Source organism: Lichenostomus cassidix, chromosome 3 (genome assembly GCF_008360975.1).
Source record: "Lichenostomus cassidix isolate B80296 chromosome 3, HeHo_3.0, whole genome shotgun sequence".
NCBI classification, from domain to species: Eukaryota; Metazoa; Chordata; class Aves; order Passeriformes; family Meliphagidae; genus Lichenostomus; species Lichenostomus cassidix.
Window position 1 is genome coordinate 13,621,273 of NC_139483.1, and position 19,134 is coordinate 13,640,406.

General features: G+C 42.5%; 1 long non-coding RNA gene across 1 annotated transcript; it reads left to right on the forward strand.

Annotated features, from left to right (window-relative positions):
- Nucleotides 1–632: 632 nt before the first annotated feature.
- On the forward strand, nucleotides 633–17,777 carry LOC146439106 (uncharacterized). The gene is made up of 3 exons (XR_014851226.1): nucleotides 633–894; nucleotides 16,187–16,295; nucleotides 16,679–17,777. It is a non-coding gene; the product is annotated as an uncharacterized LOC146439106 (long non-coding RNA).
- The last annotated feature ends 1,357 nt before the right edge of the window (nucleotides 17,778–19,134 follow it).

Consider the following 19,134-nt stretch of genomic DNA (forward strand, 5'->3'; position numbering starts at 1 on the left):
TGAAAGCTGCAGGTCCTGGTCTGGTGTGGCTACAGAAAGGGGGAAAATTCACCTGTGAGGGTCTCATTCCTGGTCTCACAGCCAGGACTGCATGGGCAACTTGCCCCAGGGCTCATGGCTTGGCAAAACTGCAGCAGGCACAGGTTTTCCTTAGTTGCCAAATGCCTCAAAGGAAAAAAAAAGGTTTCTCAAGAAGGTGATTGTATAGAGAGTTCAGGAATCTCATTAGGAGTTACTTCAGTGTTCCTTTAGCACTTTTCCTGCCTGTGCTTCACACCAGAGAGGAGAAGGAGGCCAGGCAAGGAAACCTGGCATTAAACTCACCCTACAGCAATATAGGGATCCCTAACTTTCTAGGACACCAGGTCTCAAAGGTTTGGACTAGAAAATTGACTCAGGGTGAGATACAGCAACGTGCTATGTTAAGCCATAGGGACAGAGACCAGTTTCAGCACAAGATGTAAAAATCTTGAAGAAGCAAATGATAATGCAGACACCCCTGGGAAATCCTACCCCATCTGCCACTGCCTTCTAATCAGCCTTTCAGGTGGTTTAATTCCTTGCTGATTACACCTGGAGAGGGAGCAGGTTTGTTCCATCATCCCACCTGGCAGAAGGGTTGTCCTGCCAGCAAACACGAGCTCACTGTAGTTACCAGACCCTTCATTCCACGTGTGAGCTAATTGTGCAGAGATTTTCCTTTAGATTCAGGACTGCTGGCAATCAGTACAAAGATGGATATTTACTGACTTATATTTGAGTTATGGCCAGGTCCAGGGAGCAGGAAAAGAACATACTTCCATGAGAGAAGTGAAGAAAAAGAAACAAGAAAACAAGCTGGATTTGTCTCATGCTTACCAGCAAATCTCCATATAAGAAGCAGAAGAATTTCAGGTAATTAATTTAAATCTTGGTGTGCTGCTGAATGGTGCTTGGGAAAGGCATGTTTATGCTCAGTTTTCCTGAAGGCTAAATTTGTTTGGGAGCTCATTTATACCTGTCTTCAGGCTCTTTTTAGGGAAGACTTTCAAAATGTTGATAGCACAAGTATAACAGTCATCACCTATAGCAGTTTCTCACCTATTTTAAGAGCTTTGTCTAAGTATGGGTTGCTGGATTTGACTCACTGGTTAGAGTACATCTGCACTAGCAAGTATAGCCCAGTAAGATTAAATTTACAGGTTGTGGCAGCTGATGGTATGGACCTAACCCCCATGTTATATTTCAGGATTTTCTTTGAGCCAGTTGTGTTCTGGTCACACAGCCTGAGTGCCAATTAGTGGTTGGGTGTTCATGCAGTTAATTTTATTTATCTGCAAAGTGTCCAGTCCTTCATGCAGAGTGCTCTGTGAAGTTAATTGTAGAGAGTGGGAACAGCTGCAGTTGCTTCAGAGCTGTACTCCTGATCTTAAATAAAACTTTGGTGTTGAAACACCCTTTGGGCATTGCTATATTCCAGTGTGCTTGTAACAACTCACTGTAAGAAAAGTAGGGTATTTTTAGTCCCCAGCCCCAAATGAAAATTGCTGTTAGACATAAAGGCTTCCCTGATATTTTTGCAGGAGTCAGTGGATGTAATTCTGGCCCTCATCCTCCTCTTTAACCACCCCACTGCTACATAGAATCCCCTCAATGCTTTTCTTCAGACCTAAAGAAATAACCATTTAAAAAGCTTGCTTCCTTTGAACAAGTTGAGATAAATATGGGAGTATTTTTAGGTAGGCACTGTATGAGGAAGCCGTGTCACCTACATTGAGATCAACAATCATGCAATTTTAACTTGTAGAAGTATTGTGTAAGCAAACCTGGAGCTGCTGGAGTGGGGGAACTGGGAGGAATGGCTGAGGCAGGACTGGGTTTGGCCACTGCTCAGAGGCAGAACCACACTCAGCAAACCCAGTCTTTGGGAAACTCTACATCCAGATTTTGCAAGAGAGATCTGCTTATAAACAAAGTTTTGACAGTCTTCTCTAGTGCAGTTCTCACCAAAATAATTTTCTTTCTGCACAGGAATTAATTGCAATACATTTCCCAATGTAATCAGTATTAAAAATATCATGGGAAACCACGAGATATTGGGCTACATTTTGAGATCTTTTCCTGTATCTTCTGCAGACAGAAAAGCTGCCTTTTCCATTAAGATTGAGACTTCATTGCTGCTTTTAACTACAGAGTGATTACACTTCCCCCGGCACACTGCATATTATTATGAACATTTTATACGAGTATTCTGAATAGTCATCATTAATTCTTTTAGATTTCTAAGTGTTAGGCATCAAAGACTGACAATATAGAGTGATGCTAAAAGATTTTTAAATCTGAATGCTTGTAAATGACCATATTTGTGTTTAAGAAGCTGCTTATAAGTTTTGCCTAAGTTCCAAAAAACATCTTGAGAAGTCTATTTTTATGATTACATTTTGCCAAAAGTTGATTGCTAATTATAGAAAGAAACATTCTCTGTTAATATAAGTTTGTTCAGAAACAGTTCAGTTTATATTGAGAACAGTTAATTCAGCAACAGGAATGTGAATTTGGAGTTTTTAGACATATTAAGTGATCTTTTGCTATCATCTAAGCTAATTTAGAACTTTAGAAACTTCAAAAATAAAATTGAATTGTTTTTCGTCTAATTCTTGGTTGCAGCTAGCACATATTCTGGGTGAAGGTTTCAGTGCATGTGAGGAAAGTTGTGGCAATATTCTGGGGCCTTTCTGGGGGGCAGCTTTGCATGTGAGTATAGTCTTTGCATCATAGGCTGCCCTGAGTAATCCCTGAAAGCTCTCAGGGATTACTCATGGCTGGGAACTATTGCACAGACACTGCTCACAGCAGCAAAGTCCCTGCCTCAGAAGCATAATTTGGCATTAATACATCCTCTGAGGCAAAATTCCCGTTCATTTCAGTGGGAGGAGGGATTTCCTCTTTTTCTTCTTTCTGGGAGTCCATAGCACCTAAAATAAATCAGTAAATTAGAAAATGCTACCGAGAGCAGATTGAGAAGGAGGATACATCCCTGAACAAACATCCTGAATGCTGAAGATAGAAAAGTCAATCCAAAGCCCCTAAAACCAATCTGACTTCCTAAGATGGACAATGGGCAAGTGTGGATACATAACTTACTTTTGCAGCCCTTAGTGGCCTTTCATAGTTTGCTTTTAGTTTGCCAGACTGGTGAGATGGGAAAGTCCTGAAGTTACAGCAATAAATAATACAGACCAACAATACAGGGACTGCACAAACAGGACACCACCATTTCCAAAATTGTTTTAAAACACTCTGTGATGCTATGTATGGTCTGTTATGACTGCTAGGCAAGGAGACAGCCTAGGATTGGAGGTGGCCCTGAGCTCAGTGCAGGTTGGATGGTCCAGCTTCACTCACAGCTGAGGTGTCTGAAACAGGGAGAAAGACACAGCTCCTCTGGAAGCCCTGGCAAAGCACCAGCAATTTCATACCTGTGGGGCACGTTCAGTCTCCTCTGCAGGGTGTTCCCAGGGCTCCACTTGAATCTGATTCACCAAGCCTCATCTTCTTTCAGATGTGTATTGAGCACTGTCAGCTGGAGTTCCTTCACTGAACAACCACATTGCTTTACTACTCCCACTGTTATCCACCAGGAATTTCTGGAATCAGGCAATTGCTTATGTCACTGCATATGCTTTTCCCTCATGTTTGGTTTTTGTGGGTTTTTAGCTTTGAATTTTCTCTAATGCTGAGAAAGAGCAATCAAATGATAATCAATTTTGAGCTAAGCCATAATCATCTTTCAGTCTCTTATATGATGCAAACAGGTTTCAAATGATTGAGCATTAGGATGGTAAATCATTCTAATTGGAGTTTTAAAATAATCTGTGAAAATTTACACAAAAGGCCCATTAAAAAATAGCTAACAAGAAACCCATTAATACTGTCCACTCATTTTTTTCTGTTGCTACAGTGGTGTCCATTTCTAGCACTCCAAGTACATGATTCAGACTGCAAAGCCCAAGGCTTCCATTAAAATAACAGTATTTGCAACATATGAAATGTTACTGTAAGGGAAAGAGAGTCACTTCTAAGCTTTTTGTCCTAGTTAAAATTCAATAACAGTCTAGATTATATTTCACCAGCATATGGTCATTATTGAGTATGTTTAGAGAGCATTTATTTTCCTAATATACCTCTACCCGTGTAAGGATAAATGTGGAAAGGAATTATAATTTGGAAAGCATCTAGTGCTCAGTCTGATCTTGCTGCCTGCACTAGCTGTCTGTCCAAGCACAGACACAACTTGTGCATACGAGTTTAATTTTAGCTCTGCTGGTGTGCTCAGTGGGAGAAAGGAAGGAGAAAACCACAATATAGCAAATACTTAAGTAGCTACTTAAAGTCTATGTTTGAATTTGCACTGTTCAGGAATAGGTATCCTCTTGATTATCCAGTGTATGAGGTAGGGAATGAAATCAGGAATGAAAGGGAGATGGTCTTGATTAACAAGACTCTGGCTTCAAGCAAAGGTTTTTATCCACCACTGAGCCATTGCAGAGGTAGAGTTACTCTGTCAGGGTGGGCCAGAGTATGTCTTCAGGTTAGCCCACAGGTAGAACAGCCAATGCAAGTTTGGAGAAGTTAGAGGCTTGATTCCAGCCTTGCTCAGAGGCATTTTATGTCAGAATAACTCTGTAGGCTTTGTTACAGTTTTTTGTGACTGTACCAACACAAAACTGAGCCCAGCAGTGTATGTCCATGTCACTGGGATTTGAAGTTGAGACCTTCCTTCAACCTCACACAATGGAGAAAGTCCTGCTTTCTCTTTTTTTTTTTTAATTCAGAGGGAACATTAAAGTTCCATTGTTACAGGACTGCAACACAAAGAATGATAGATGTAATCAAAGGGTCTTTTATCTTCTTCTTTTTTTTTCCCTATTAGAAAAGTCAGCAGTTCTGCAGCACTGATTCCTGAAGGTGTATAGCACTGCTTTGTTACTACAGCAACAGACAGCACTGACAGGACCAAGTTACAGATGAACTGGGTCCTTTTGCAAGGCCAGATCACACCTAAAATGGTGGCAATAAATCTGCTGCATGTAAAGTTGGTGGGATTAAAAGGTTAACAGGACAAATACAATATAGAAGAGTACATTATTTTACAAAGAATCTTCTGCAGTGCTTTACAACCCCTCAAAACAGGTCGGAGAAATTAAATCAGTCCTTCCAGTTTGTTTTGCACTGTTCCATACAGGCTTGTCCCATCTCTTGTTTAGGGACTGAGGCAGATCTCTAAGCAGGTAACTAAAAAAGCAGAAAGGGTTATATCTAAGGGAAGGACAGGAATTTCCAGATCAAATAGATAGCATGAACTGGCTCATCTTGGATCAGCTGCTTCCTGCCAAAGCATATTTGCTCTGCTTTTTTTCTCCACCTCCTTTGGGGATTTGCATAACAGACACAAAGTACGTAGGGGAAAGAGGGCAATCTCAGCTTCCTTTTTCCTCCTTGCCCTTCACTCCTCCTTCCTCCATGAAAGACACAGGATCTCTATTCTTGCTAAAGCACCTTCACAATTAATACTAGCTTTGTTTCAAACCCTGAGCCCATACAGACACCATAATGCAGTCCAGCTTTCACAAACACACAGTGGTGTGAAGTATTATGATCTTAGCTCTTTAGGAAGGCTACCTGTAAGTTGTATTTAATATTACCCAGTCCATGCTAGTGTTTATGGTGCAGAAATACTTCCGAAAATTGTGCCAATGCATTTACTAGCAGAGAAGCTGCTTAGACTGGGCAAAATGTGCTTGTAGCAAGAGAGGTCAGGAAGAAATGAGGGATAAAATAACAAGCACAGAGCATTATATCAGTGTAACTGTATCTAATTTAACTCCAATTGCTGATATTGGGGCTTCTTCTTCCCTTCTGTCTTCTATGCTGGGTGAGAAAGGAGCATATCCTAGAACAATACTGCTGTCAGTGACAGCTTCACATTGGCTCTGCCTCATCAAAAGCAAGAGGAAAGCCAGCAGAGTGGCAATGAAGAGCTAAATTACTGAAGAACAATGCCAGTCTGTGCTGAAGTAGGGCCACAGGATTGAAATACAGAGGCTCTTTAAAGCTATTATGGATTAAGTGAGCCACTGTATCTACATGTGTGCATGCTTGGAGTTTGCCTCAAGACCTCTGTGTTGTAGCTTAAGCAGTAATGAATGAGGCTGAGGCTCATGCATTTTGACTTGATTTCGGGTGGAAAAAAACCTAGCCTGTGATGGAGAATGGTGTCAGCTGAGGAGATTGCTGGTAACTTGTTAAGCCATTCTGGCTCATCTGTGTTAAATCTAAGTGCCTGTGCACTTAGCTGCAGCTAACTGGACTTTTAGGCAGATGGAGAAATAAATGCAGAGACTGCAGGAAAAAAAAAAATAGCCAGCTCTCCAAATGTACTTGGCTACTCAAAAACATGCCTGGAAAAAATGCTTAATTAAGAGAGACACCTAAATAATTCACCAACTTTTTAAAGTTTTACACTCTCTGTCATTGATTTCTGACACTGGCTTATTCATCATTATATGGCATGTTATCGAATAACTGACTCTCGCCAAACTGAAACAAACTGGTCAATTCTTTGTGTTCTTAAGAGCAACAGAAAAACAGAACAAGGCTGATCTCTCCATTATCCCAGTTCAGCTCTGTTTTTCTTGTTCTTTCAAAGTGTTGTGTGTTATTAAAACAAATATTCAGGTGCTGAATATCTCCAGCTTTCATTTGGGTGTCGAAGGACTGACAAAGTTAAACCTTTCCATAATTTAAGGTCCTTAGAAACATGGAAATGAACACAGAGATTCTTGCAAAGAAGAATAGGATTCACTTCGCAGAAAATCACTGTATATTTAACTATCTCCATGATAAAAGTCTAATCTAGGTAGTTCTGTAGGCATCTGATAAAAATAAGTCTTTTCAGAGGGTAATATATAAATCATTTTAGAGGTTTGTGTGGAAAAAACCCATAAATTCTTTTCTCCACTGCCTCGTAAGAGACTAGACAGCTCACATAACAGGTTTTTTTGCTTTCATTGAATTAAAAAGCCCTACTCAAATTGTGGTGAGACTTTGCATATATTCATCATTTTCCATCTGGAAAGTCTTCCATTATTGATACATAACCAAAGCTGAAGTATAAAAATACTCTGTCTCATGTTTTATGTGAGGCACAGAGTCTACTCCACTCTTTCTTGAAGACACATTCATCAAAGGGGCATTCCCTCAATGAAACACTAGTCCTGTGCTCCCTTGTCACCCTGTGTGACCAGAGTGTGCTTCACTGGAGGACACTCACTGCCTGCTTTGATGGAGGTCCTGAAGCCTCTCTCTGCACTGGTTCTGGTGGCTCCCCCTCATTCCCAGGCTCTTGGCCCCTTGCTGACCCTCCTGCTCTCCAGCTGTCCTTCCTCATTCACAGTGCTTCATCAGAGAGCTCTGGGTACTGACTGAGGCTGGAGATTCTGCTGCCAACGCAGAAAAAACCCATTCAACAGCTATGGAAAAAGAGTCCAGAGCCCAGAAAAAGTGTCCACACTGTGTCATTGTGTTCTGGCTGAAAAAAGGCTATTGCAGAGCTGGTCATCACGTGCAAATTTCCTGAGCCCTTATCTTAATTCCTTAAATCTTCCCCAGTAACTGCTGTCATGTACAGAACAATGGCCAGTCTTCTCTTCTGGAAAGCAGAGAGACAACAAAAAAGCAAATCTATTTCTTGTGCATGGGAACTGAGAACATATGTAGAGCCTGTAATACAAAGATTGATTTAAACTGAGAAGTTCACAAGACCTTGTTCAAAACAAACATCATTTTATTCATTGGGCAGCATCACTGGGATGCACTGAACTGATATTTATTTGATTATGGCAGTATTTGGATTAAACATTCAAGTCTTGAGGATTTAGGATGTAAGAGACGGGGAAAAAAGCAGAGACAAGACCCAGTACTGTACAGAGTGCTGGATAGCTTTTTGTATTCTCCTCTTTTCCTCCCTTTTTTAAAGCTTCTTCCCTTCTGAGCTTGAAATATTAAAGACTACAAGCTGTTCTGCATAACAGGAAACCTGCAGACACAAAACAATGTAGTTATGTTTCTGTCAGTTATACCTTGCTCCGTTTATTAAACTACTGTTTTGAGCATATCTGGCTTAAATGTGGCTGCAATAAACCTTTCATTATTTAGGTTTTTTTTTTGACTTGGGTCTAAAGATGCCTGTATTATAGAGCAACCTTTTGTTTTTTCTGTGCTATAAATACCTCATTTGTGTCTTCACATTATCTATTACTGTTTATCTCTTAAAGAGGGAAAATAGAACAGATCTAGTGAAATGTGCAGTTGCAGGGTATATAAACATTTATTGTGCATTTCTCCCTCAAACTTTATGAGCTGCTTCAATGTAACTAGTATATAAGCTAATTTTCAAGGTCTTGGTTTAAAAAAAAAAGAAAAAAGCTTGACAGTTGCAAACAGCTCTGTTCAGAGAATGATGAGAGTTATAATTTTTCTACAACCCATTCCAATTATAAAATAGACTATGAAGATAAGTGTATCCAGCATTTACCGGCAGCACAATATGATTAGTAACATCCTTTAAACTTCCAGCCATAAAAAGCCAAATGGGATAAGTGAATTCTCACAGTATTTCCTGGAGGAGAAAGGTCTTAGGTCTCCCCTCCTAAATATAGACCACACAGCTCTAGCTTTGATTTCACCCTGCTGTAGATGACCAGATCATCTTTCTAAGGCAGCTCATTTTTGTCTCTCACCACCCTGACTGGGCTCATTTGCCATTTCTGGATCCCTAAAACCTGGAGTCATCTCCTATGGTGCCCTGGCCACCTTGACCTTTCCTGTTGTGGTGTCCCCCCTGCATCTGCTCATGTCCCAGTGCCCAGCCAGCACCACTCAGCTCTCCTGAAACTTTTGGCACACAGGAACTGCAGTGAAATCACTGAGTGATGGTGCTCCCCAAAAATACCTTCCCACAGAGTCCTAGAGATTTGCCTCTTTCCTCACTACTCCAGAGAGTGTGTCTGATTCAGCTGATGAACAAGTGAGCTCACTGAATTTTGAAACCAATTTTGGCTCCGGTTCTCTCTGCAGCTTCTCATGTCTTGACTGATTGATTGATTGAGTCATCATTAACAGCCTGAACCTTTGAATGAAACCAGTGGGAGTCTTGCTACTTTTACCAGCAAGAACAGGCTGCTGCACAAGTTTCCCACATGAAAGTACAATTCACTAACACGTAAAAAAAAAAATCCAAAAGGCTGAGATCACAGCTCATAAGTCAGTTTAGTATAAAAATCTTTCACTGAGGCAACCGTTTGAGTACAATAAAAAAAAAAATCTGTGGATGGTTTTTCTGTTTGTTTAACGCCCTGATTTTAGCTTGCATGACTTCATCTCTTTGCTCAATAAGGTGTGTGTGGACAAAGGCAGGGTGCTTTTGGCGTGCCTTGAGAACTACCTCATTCCTCCATTTTTTTTGTATCCTCTTTTCTCATCCTTCTCACCACTTCATGTGGCACCACCTTCCTTGGGACCACTGAGGATAGGACATCTTCCCAGGGAGCCATCAGCACTCTGATTTCATTGTCAGTCTGTGGGATATCTGTAGACAAAGGCGTGGTGAGTGGCAGCAAGCACTGGGTGATTGTCAGAATCCTTGAAATTATAATCTAAACCTGCCACCTGACAGATAAAGGACCTACCACCAGGTTACTGAGGCAGGCTAACCAGCTTTATATCTCTTTTAACCCCCAAAATCCCAGGGTAGATTTGAACACAGAAGCAGATTTTTACAAAGACCTTGTGCAGTACAGTTGATCTCATCTGTTATACTTCAGTGACCATCGTCATTTCTTGGTCATAACGTCAAGGAAAGATATAATTAGATTTATATTAATGTGTTTTGTGCAATATAGAGGGTTATTTTCTGTTTATGCTATTACTGCTTTGGGAGTACAAACAAAACTGATGAGCACATTATTGTACCTTTATGAGGGCAAGTTATTCAATGCATGAACACTGGTGACACTTTCAGTACTGTGCTCATGATGCTTATTCTGATCAGAATGGTTTAAATAATACATGAACTCATGCATATACATATTGCAGCTCATCTCTTTCATTAGGAGCCTTGCTAAATTCTCTCAGCTAGTCTTCCCAAGCACTCACATGTTTTCAGGGTGAAAGTCCTTTTATTTGTCGCAGACAGGTTGCAAAATCTTGCTGAGATATCATTTTAAATTTGTTTGGCTGTGAAACCTAGTTTAACAAGGGCAGCTTGCAGCCTTTGCTTTTCCTATACTTCCTGGGGGAAAACAAAAAGAAAAAAAAAAGAAAAAGAGAGCTTATGTGAAGTGTTTTAATGTATGAAGAAAAAAATATATGAAAGGAGAAATGGAAAATTGGATTTGGTAATTAAGATTTTGTGTTGGGACCACAGTGCTCCCAGTTCATTTCCCTAGAGTTTCTCTATGACCTTGGGCAAGTCATGCTAATCTTCCCAAGTCTCTGCAAAATGGGGTAAGAGTTCCTTCTTTTCTTCCCCTATGTCTTGGCTGTTTCACTCAGCTACACATTCTCTTTCAGTGTCTTTACATCCATGGCTCCAAACACATTCAGGAATTTTTATACAAACCAAGTACTGGTAAGGAAAATACTTTCAATTTCATATATTTCATACTCCAATTCAGGGTAATACTTTTAAACAAATATGTTGAAGAATGTCTATTTATAGTGTTTCTGGGTAGAAATGTAAGATTCTGTGTTGAGAGCAGGATGGTATCTGTGCATTAAACAGAGCTGGCACGGAGGAATGAATCCATCTTTCATGTCTGCTCTAGCTCTGTGTATTTTGGAAGTGCTGCAAGAGGGTGCAGAGAAATTCTAGGGAGAAGTCTGATGTGTCGCAACAGAGCAGGGCTTAGGAGAGGTAAAAGACAGAGAGGAAAGCACACAGAGGGTCCCTGCTGGGAAAAGAAGGTACAGTTCTGGTTTTTACAGGGCTGAAGGCTTGTGCAGCTCTGTTTTCTAGGAGAGCTCCTGCCCTCAGAGCCTGCAGTGCTTCCACACTGAGCTCAAACACACAGCTTTGCACTGGAATGGCTGTGAGAATTCCTCTGTCCTTCCTGCCATCCACTGTCAGCTCTTGCTGCTGAGACAAAGTGAAAGTGTCTGAAACAAACCCAGCACTGCCCCCCACCCCAGCCAAATCCAATTACTGTAATTAAATAGAATTTCAAATCATGAATCATACAGCAGGGCCTAACAAGCCAGGGCACTGAGGGCTGCTAATGGAGTCCTGCTGCTCATCACCTGGCTTGAGCACCCAGCTTCCCCAGCTCAGGGTGCTCCATGCTCATCACTTCACAGATGTTGCTCTGATCTCAAAAGTCCTCCAGGGTCTGCAGCTGCACGTGGGGAGTGTTCACAAAAAGGTCAGGCAAAGCTGGGCTGTTTCTCTGCATTCTGCCATAGGCAGTCTGTGCTGCTGCTCCTCACCCACGGAGGGGACAGCACAGGGCACACCAGGGGCTGTGTTCTTGGAAGTGTCCCTGGGTCATTAGCTGGGATTGCTACATGAGATACACCCATCCCCACCTCGTCCTGACACCATCCACCGGGCCAGAGTGACCTCTCTGGTGGGCAGCAATCATCAGGGCACTGTGTTCTGGATTGAGGTGCATGGAGCTTGCCTGGGCTGCTCATCAGCTTCCAGTGTCTTTTCTGTAGTTGCTCTATGTTGTAAGTTATGCTTTTTCTCCAGAATTTGCTGCTTCAGAGCTGCAGTGGCTTGAGGGAAAGTGGGGAGTAATTCTGTAACTAAGGAATTTCCAATCTCTTTGCTGCCACTGGTCACCCTGCTGGAAATTGTGCAAGATCTGAAGAAAAAGGTTAAAACAGACCTACCTTGCAGCTTCCTTGCCAGGTCAGTGAGGTTTTAATATCTTAAGAGCATCACTGGCACTGAGACTTTGGTTAGAAAAGTTCCTGTATCCAGTCTGTGCTCATGATCCTGTTACACTAATGTACCCCAGGAATAAAATGCAATCCTGCAGTCCCTTGTATCAAGGTCTGTGAACCAGAGAATGCCTCAGGGCTCTGCTTGATGCTCAAAATGACTCAATGTCTGGCCACTTGTAGGGTTCAGTGAGTTCAGAAGGGCTCTAGACCAGGAAATGTTCCCTTGGGTGATGATATTTTAATTTTTTTTTTATCATGTATTGTCTTGGTGAGGTTCACACAATTATTTACCTGCATGCTAAAGTGCTCCAGAAAGTTTCCAATAAAGAGTTTCCTATTTCTGGAAACAGTAAAAGAGCTGGAGACATGAGAACTTTGCCTGGCATTGTTATGTTTAGCACAGGGAGGCTGTTCTAGCTGTGAGAATTGCAGAGCAGTTTTTGTTCAGGACAACCTGGCAAGGAGAGAGACAAAACTGATCAAAGAAAAAAGCCAGGCAGTCGTTTGTAAGGAGCTTCTCCTTCTTATCCTTTTTGGCTGTTGGTCTGCTTGTGCCACTACTGAAGCTTATAGCAAGGCTTGAATGACTTGAGTGGCCAAAGACCCTAAACCTGTCTCATATCTTTTTATCTTTGTAACTAATTATAAAGTGTCTGAGGTAGATGATCACTCTGGGCTATTTTCTAGTTTCCTTCCTACCCTCCCTTTCTGTGCAGGTAATGTTCAGGAAGCTTGGAACTTAACAGAGGCTCTGCCATCCAGTCTGTAGTTGCTTCATGTCATCCTCTTCAGGCTTTTTATATTATAAACATTTCTAATACCTCAAAGAGAAATACTCTGGTAATTACAGCAGCAGCAATTTCCTTCCTTAGCTTTACTGTTTCTTCTCTCCTGTGCAGATTATTTCATTTAAGCTGATATCCTGAGCAATCATAGTACAACATCATTTGAGATGTAATCACCTCTGGCTAACCTCTTCAGGATCCTTTGGATATAAATGTGTTGATGTCTAAGTATCCCAGTGAGAACATTTCAGAGAGGAAAAAAACAACATGAAACCTAATATTTCCCAGAAAACTTGGTCAGGAATAGAGCAGAACAAGTGCTCCCTGTTAGGAGGAGGGAAGGAATATCAGAAGATATTGCACAGATTTTATGGTCAAAAAAAATAACTGCGATCATTTATTCCCATCGCCTGCAAAACGCAGGCCAAGATTTTGGCTGCAGCCAGCACTACTGGCTGTAATGAGCCACATCCAAAACCCTGTGCAGTCACTGGGAAAAATGCTATTGGCTTCAGTGAGAGCTTTGGATGATGATCAGTGTGAGCAGAAGCCCAGCAGTGCAGCACAGCTGTGGGGAAATCCCTGGAACATACTGAGCAGTGATCATTTGCCAGCAAACAGGGAGCAGCAGTGGCTTCCTGGAGGCAGGACATTGCCTCTGCCAGAATTTCTTCCCTGGCTCTGCAGCTGTTCTCACTGGGATGGAAAGGGAACTGAAGGAAAATGGCCAGGGAGGAACCACTTTTCCCTGCCTTCCTGCTCTGTCTGGAGCCACTGCCTCTGGGGCTACTCTCAGCAGCAATTCCTGTTGCTGCTGAACACCTGCACAGAGTAACTTCTGTGTTCCCTGTCGTGGATGAGATAACAAAGACAGCTGGAGTCTGGTGTGTTCATCTAGTGTTTCGGTTAAAAAAAAAAAAAAGAGCTATTTAATTCTTTGGTTTAGGAATATCTTAACAAAAGTTGAGAAATGTAGAGGTGCTTGTGAGTGTGGGTGTAGGTCATTCCACAAAAAAATCAACAGCAACAAATTGCTCCATCAGGAACGTATTAGATCTATCTGGCTGGTCTTAGGGAAAAATGCAAACAACCTGAAATAAAAAAGTGCTCAGAAGTGCTCCTCTGGGGCTCCTTTGGGGCTTCAAAGTGCAATAATTCAGAAATAGTGCATTTTGTGACAAAATTGCAGTTTGTATTTTAGCAGTGGCAAAACTCAGCATAAATGTATAATCAATGTTTCCCACTCCATAAAAAAAAAAAAAGGCAGAATGAGATTGTGAAGGAGATGGTACAACAGGATAATTCCCACTGGTGATGTAAAACCTCTCTTTTCCACAGTTATGACTGCTCTGACGTGAATGCTCCCAGCAGTGCTCTTTGCAGAAGCAGGGAGGTTGAGTAGAAGCCTGCAGGGTTTGGCATTTTGCATAAAAATATTCATTTTCAGACCAGAGTTTAATTCCTTCCCAGGTGGCTAATAACTGTAAAGTGCTGGTTTGGGTGATCTAGAGGCCACTGAGCCCTGCTGCTGTCCCTGATGACCAAACCCATCCAGCCAGGCTGCCAGCTGACCTCTTCAGCTGAGGCAGCAGCTGCTGCAGAGGTCACTGAGAGGCAAAAGCTCTCACTCAGAGGATGCTCTCTCCCAGGAACATCCTCCCTGCACTGGCCTGGAGCTCCCTGACAAATAATCTAAATAAGAGTCTCCTCTCTCCCTTCCCCTCCAGTCTCCTCATAGATAAGCGAGGGATATCCAGGAATGCTTTTTTTTATTTCCCCCTTTCAATTTAGGAACTTTTGCTGTAAGACTGTCAAGTAAGTTGACCAAGGCAGAATTTAAAGTTTGATTTTCCGTCGCTGAAATTACCTCAAGGACACTCAGATCTGAAAATTCCCCATTGCTGGGCAGCAGGGCAGCCTGAATACAAGTGTCTAGTACCATTTGAAATGCCCTTGGCACCCTGACTTCCAGATTCCCAGTCTGCAGGCAAAGGAGGATGGAGCAGGTCAGGCCATATATTAAATCTGCTGCTTCTCAGAAATGCAGCTGGTCTACAGCTGCTTGTTTCACTTGACAGGCAGCCTTTTGCAGCAGCAGGAGGAAAGGCAGCTCCTTTTTTGGGCAGAAGGAGTGCCTGCTGCTCTTAGAAGCAGCTTTGTGAGCTCTAATTGGCATTTGGGGGCAGGTTTACTTCTTTCTGATGACTTTTGAACAAACACCAGTATGGGGTTATTAGCAACATCCCTATTATGTTTCTAATAGTCTTGTTAACATGCAGGAAATCGATGCCAGGAAACATTAAGGAGTGTACAGAGGAAAGTTAGTGCAGTATGCTTAGAAGCCCATCCAGATTTTGTCAAAAATAATTGCTCTTCTGCGGGGATCACAGTTTTTTGTTTGTCCTGGGCAAGACCGAGACAATAATTGATACTGCCTGAGTTATTGGCCTCTTTTTCAGTTATCTGTGGTCAAAATGTCCCAGCGACTGGGACCTTACAATGTTATCTTAGGAGTAGGATTATAGTACAGAACTGAAGAACTGGAGGTATTTGAGAGAATTGTTGGAGATCCAGTGACAAAAAAGGGCCCAATAGGAAATGAATTAGCAACACATTTCAGAAATGCTTTTTGACCCTTTCTACATTTCAGGCTTCTTCTAAGACTCCTCATGCAGTCATTTCAGTTCTGTTTCCATGCTGTTAAATATGGATACTTCTCTACAACACAGAACTATTGCAAGGTACTCAGGTTTTAAGGAGCTGAAAGCCACTCAAGAATATTAGTGGGGTTTACTCCTCTAGTCTGCATCCCAGCTCTTTTGGACTCACTCACAAAGGGCCTTCCCCATCTGTTTTTAACCTGGAAGATTTAGAAAGCCTCTGTGGCTTCTGGGAGGGAGAATTCCTCCTGCTTTATCCCTGGAGCTTCAGGCAGTGACACATCCTACACTGAACAGTAGAGTCCTTATATATGTGTACTCAGTACAGAAATATTAAGCACCACTTTTCTCAGCGTTCCCATTCAGAAGGCACTCATGAGGCAGGTATCTGCATTTTCTGAGTACCTGAAGTACCTTGGAGCAACACTGCAAAACCCCTAAGGAGTTGTCTGTAACCCTCAGTGTTAGCACTAAAAGGAGCAGAACCGAGGAAGGACAAAGCACAGGCACAGGTGTAGTGAGTGCACTGCTGGCTACATTGCTCCTCTCCTGTTTCCCTTGCCCCACTGCTGCCTCATGGAACAATCACTTCATCTTTCATGCTGAAGAAAAGGAAATATGACACTGTTGATCACCACTGCTTCTGCCATTGCAATAAAATGAAATGAGATCCAATGTACTCAGCTGTTACTTGAGCGAGTCAGACTTACTGACCTTCACTGTGACTATTAATGTGCAAAACTCTCTGTCTTCCAGCTGTGAAAGCTGTTTCTCATTTCTGAAGTGAGAACAAGGAAAGGAAAGAAGACAGAAGGAAAGAATTTTACATATGTGATTCCCCCACTCCCTTTTTTTTTAACTAACAGTAAGTATTTTACCTCATTCATAGACATCACCTAATTCATTGATGCTCCCATGGGATAAAGAAAGCCTTGCTGTTTGCACATGCAGTCCTAGTGTCCAAATAACTTTGTGCAGACACTAAAAATACCTCTGTATTTTCAGTCAGAACCAATGTTTCTCTAACCAGTACAAATCATTCAGGATTTATCAGCCTGCCAGGTGGGATCACCCCGTGTTCACAGGGAACAAACCGTTCTGTGGCAAAAGCTGCAGTGGGATGAGCAGCATTTGGGATGGTGGGAGAAGCTGCCTGAATGGAGGCACTGCTTGTTACCCAGCATCGTCATTCTCTCGGGGAGATGTTAATGAGGCTTGCTCACCATTTCATGAAAATTTCATTTGCAGCACACAGGGCTCCCTGACAGAAGGAGCTCTGGTAAATCTCACAGAGGTGGGTTAAGCCTCCTGCTATGTGCTCCCTCTGTCCACGAGGCTTCTCATCCTTGTAGCTGTGGTAGCTGAATAAAAGAGGGGCATGAACCTTGCTTGCAGCAGCTCCAAGCCTAATGTGCTGTGTTCTGCTGTCACTGAAGGTGACATGCACAGGGAGGGTGGCACACCATGGTCACACCCTGACTCTGCCACAGTGCTCCAAGTCAAAAGGGAAAGCAAGGGGTTCCTCTTCCCTGAGAGGTAAATGAAAATTGCTGCTGAGTCACAACAACAAAGCCCAGGAAACGAATTCTTGGTTTTTTGAAAGTATTATTACTTTTAACAGCATGCTCTTGTATGTGTCAAGGGAGACTTTGAAAAAACAAAAAGGCTCACAGATCCACAGATTCTCCATAAACTCCTAGGGTATAATTTTAATAATTTCCTTGAAGACTAGGAACTCCACTTCCATTGTCAAAATCAGCTTGGGCGACTCAGGTACCTCAGAGCTCATGAGCACAATCCATCACAGACAGCTGCATGTTAACTGTGCCTGCCCACTGCAGACATTTCAGCTGCTGTCCAGGCTGATGTACATGAGCATGTCCAGATTTTAAACCCAGCCTTGCTGCTGTGTGGCTTAGAAGCCGTTTAAAGCTGACTGGGTGCCTAACATGTGGCTGAAAGCCATCTACTGCATCCATAGCTCCTCCCTAGACTGTAGCTGTGTGGTCCCAGTTAAACATGGGTGGCTCACAAGGGCCAGCATCTTGTGAAGCTGTCCCTGCTAGGTAGGAATGGTCTGCTAGGAAGGAGGGCTGAGAGCAGGGAGCATTCCAGGTGTCTGATCCACATCTGTCACAGGACATCTGGGCTCAGCTGGATGAAAGGAGGTGACATCTTCAGGGACAGGTGATAAGATTACTACCTGGAGTTTTATGTACGAGACACCTGAGGAACAGCTCCTGAGCCACTGCAGTTTGCAATGCTTCAAGAAAATCAAAGTCACTGACAGTCTCTGATAGATCATGTGGTTGGAAGAGCTAATTGGTATCCAGTGGGGTTAATCACACCTAAATTCCAATCAGATGGCTCTCTTGGGCACTAGTAGCAGTGAAGCTGTGAGTTCTGTGCCTGGCAGTACAAGGCTGCCTGCACGTTTACCTAGCCATGAATGTAGTTATCTCCCTGGAACTGAAATGGAAATGTCATTTAAGCTCCAACCAATTCCTGACAGAATTATGCCAAAAGTTATGTGTCAAGTTTATAAAATCAGATTAAAAGCATCCATATTGTGCTTTGTTCCTGCTTAACTATGTTGGTAACTGCTCTGGGAAAGTGGTGCAGTGTTGAATATCTTTCTGTAGTAATTACAATTGGGTATGAAAATGAGCTACAAAACAGGGAAGTGCTTTTATCCTGATCTCACAGATGGAGAGCTGAAACACTAAAGGCCAAATCTAATAAAGAATTACAGTACTGCAGAACCTACCTTGCAGTCATCTGGTGCCCATATGGGATGCTGAACGCTGTTAGACACCTAGTCCCCATTTAGAGGAGCCACTGTTTATGGGAGAGGCTCATTCTCTCTAAATGTGAGCCAAAATAGTCAACTTACTGAGAAAGACGCTGCCTTAAATGGCTGCTCTTGTGTATCTCTCATTTGAGCTAGTCAGCTAAGAAATGTCATGAGTGGGGGTAGGTGTTAGACTGCACATTTTGGTTACCTCATCCAGGTTTTCAGGGAGTTTTGTCTTTGGGTCACTGGCCATGCCCTCCTCTAGATGAGCACACCGATGAGTTTCCAGTGCTTGGCAGAGTTCCCTCAGCTCTTTCAAAAATAAAAGGACACCTCTCCATCTCGGTGTATTTAGTGCACATTTTAGTGGCCTGCTAAGGCAAGTTTAATCTCCCTTTCCCCTCCTTCCTGCACTCAACTTCTTGCCCACATCAGAAATCATTTGAGAGCAGCACAAGCAGTGGAGGGAGTTTAGCTTTGCAATGTGCCACCTGGGGATAATATTTGGGGAATAAAATGGATTCTGGGTATGAACCAGGACCCGCTTTGGTGCATCTTGCTGAATTCCCCAGCTACAGTGGTATGGATAAATTCTGCTTCCACACAATTTCCAAAATCATTTTTGCATAATGATGCAGCTGTAACATAGCTGTGAGGATCCCTTTCTTCAGCCCCTCTGGACAGAGACATTCTGATGCTCCTGTGACTTGGCAGACATGTCTGACCCCCTTTAGGCAGGTGCAGGAGCTGGACCTGGGAAGTTGGCCTCTCCAAGTTTTTTAGCAAGGAATGTGAAGAGTCTGTGTGTAACTTTGTCCAGATTCCAATTCTGCTTCCTTCTCTCTGTAGTTGCCTACATCCCATTTTGGATCTCACCTTGAGTGTCTTATTTAGGCAGAATCTGTGGCAG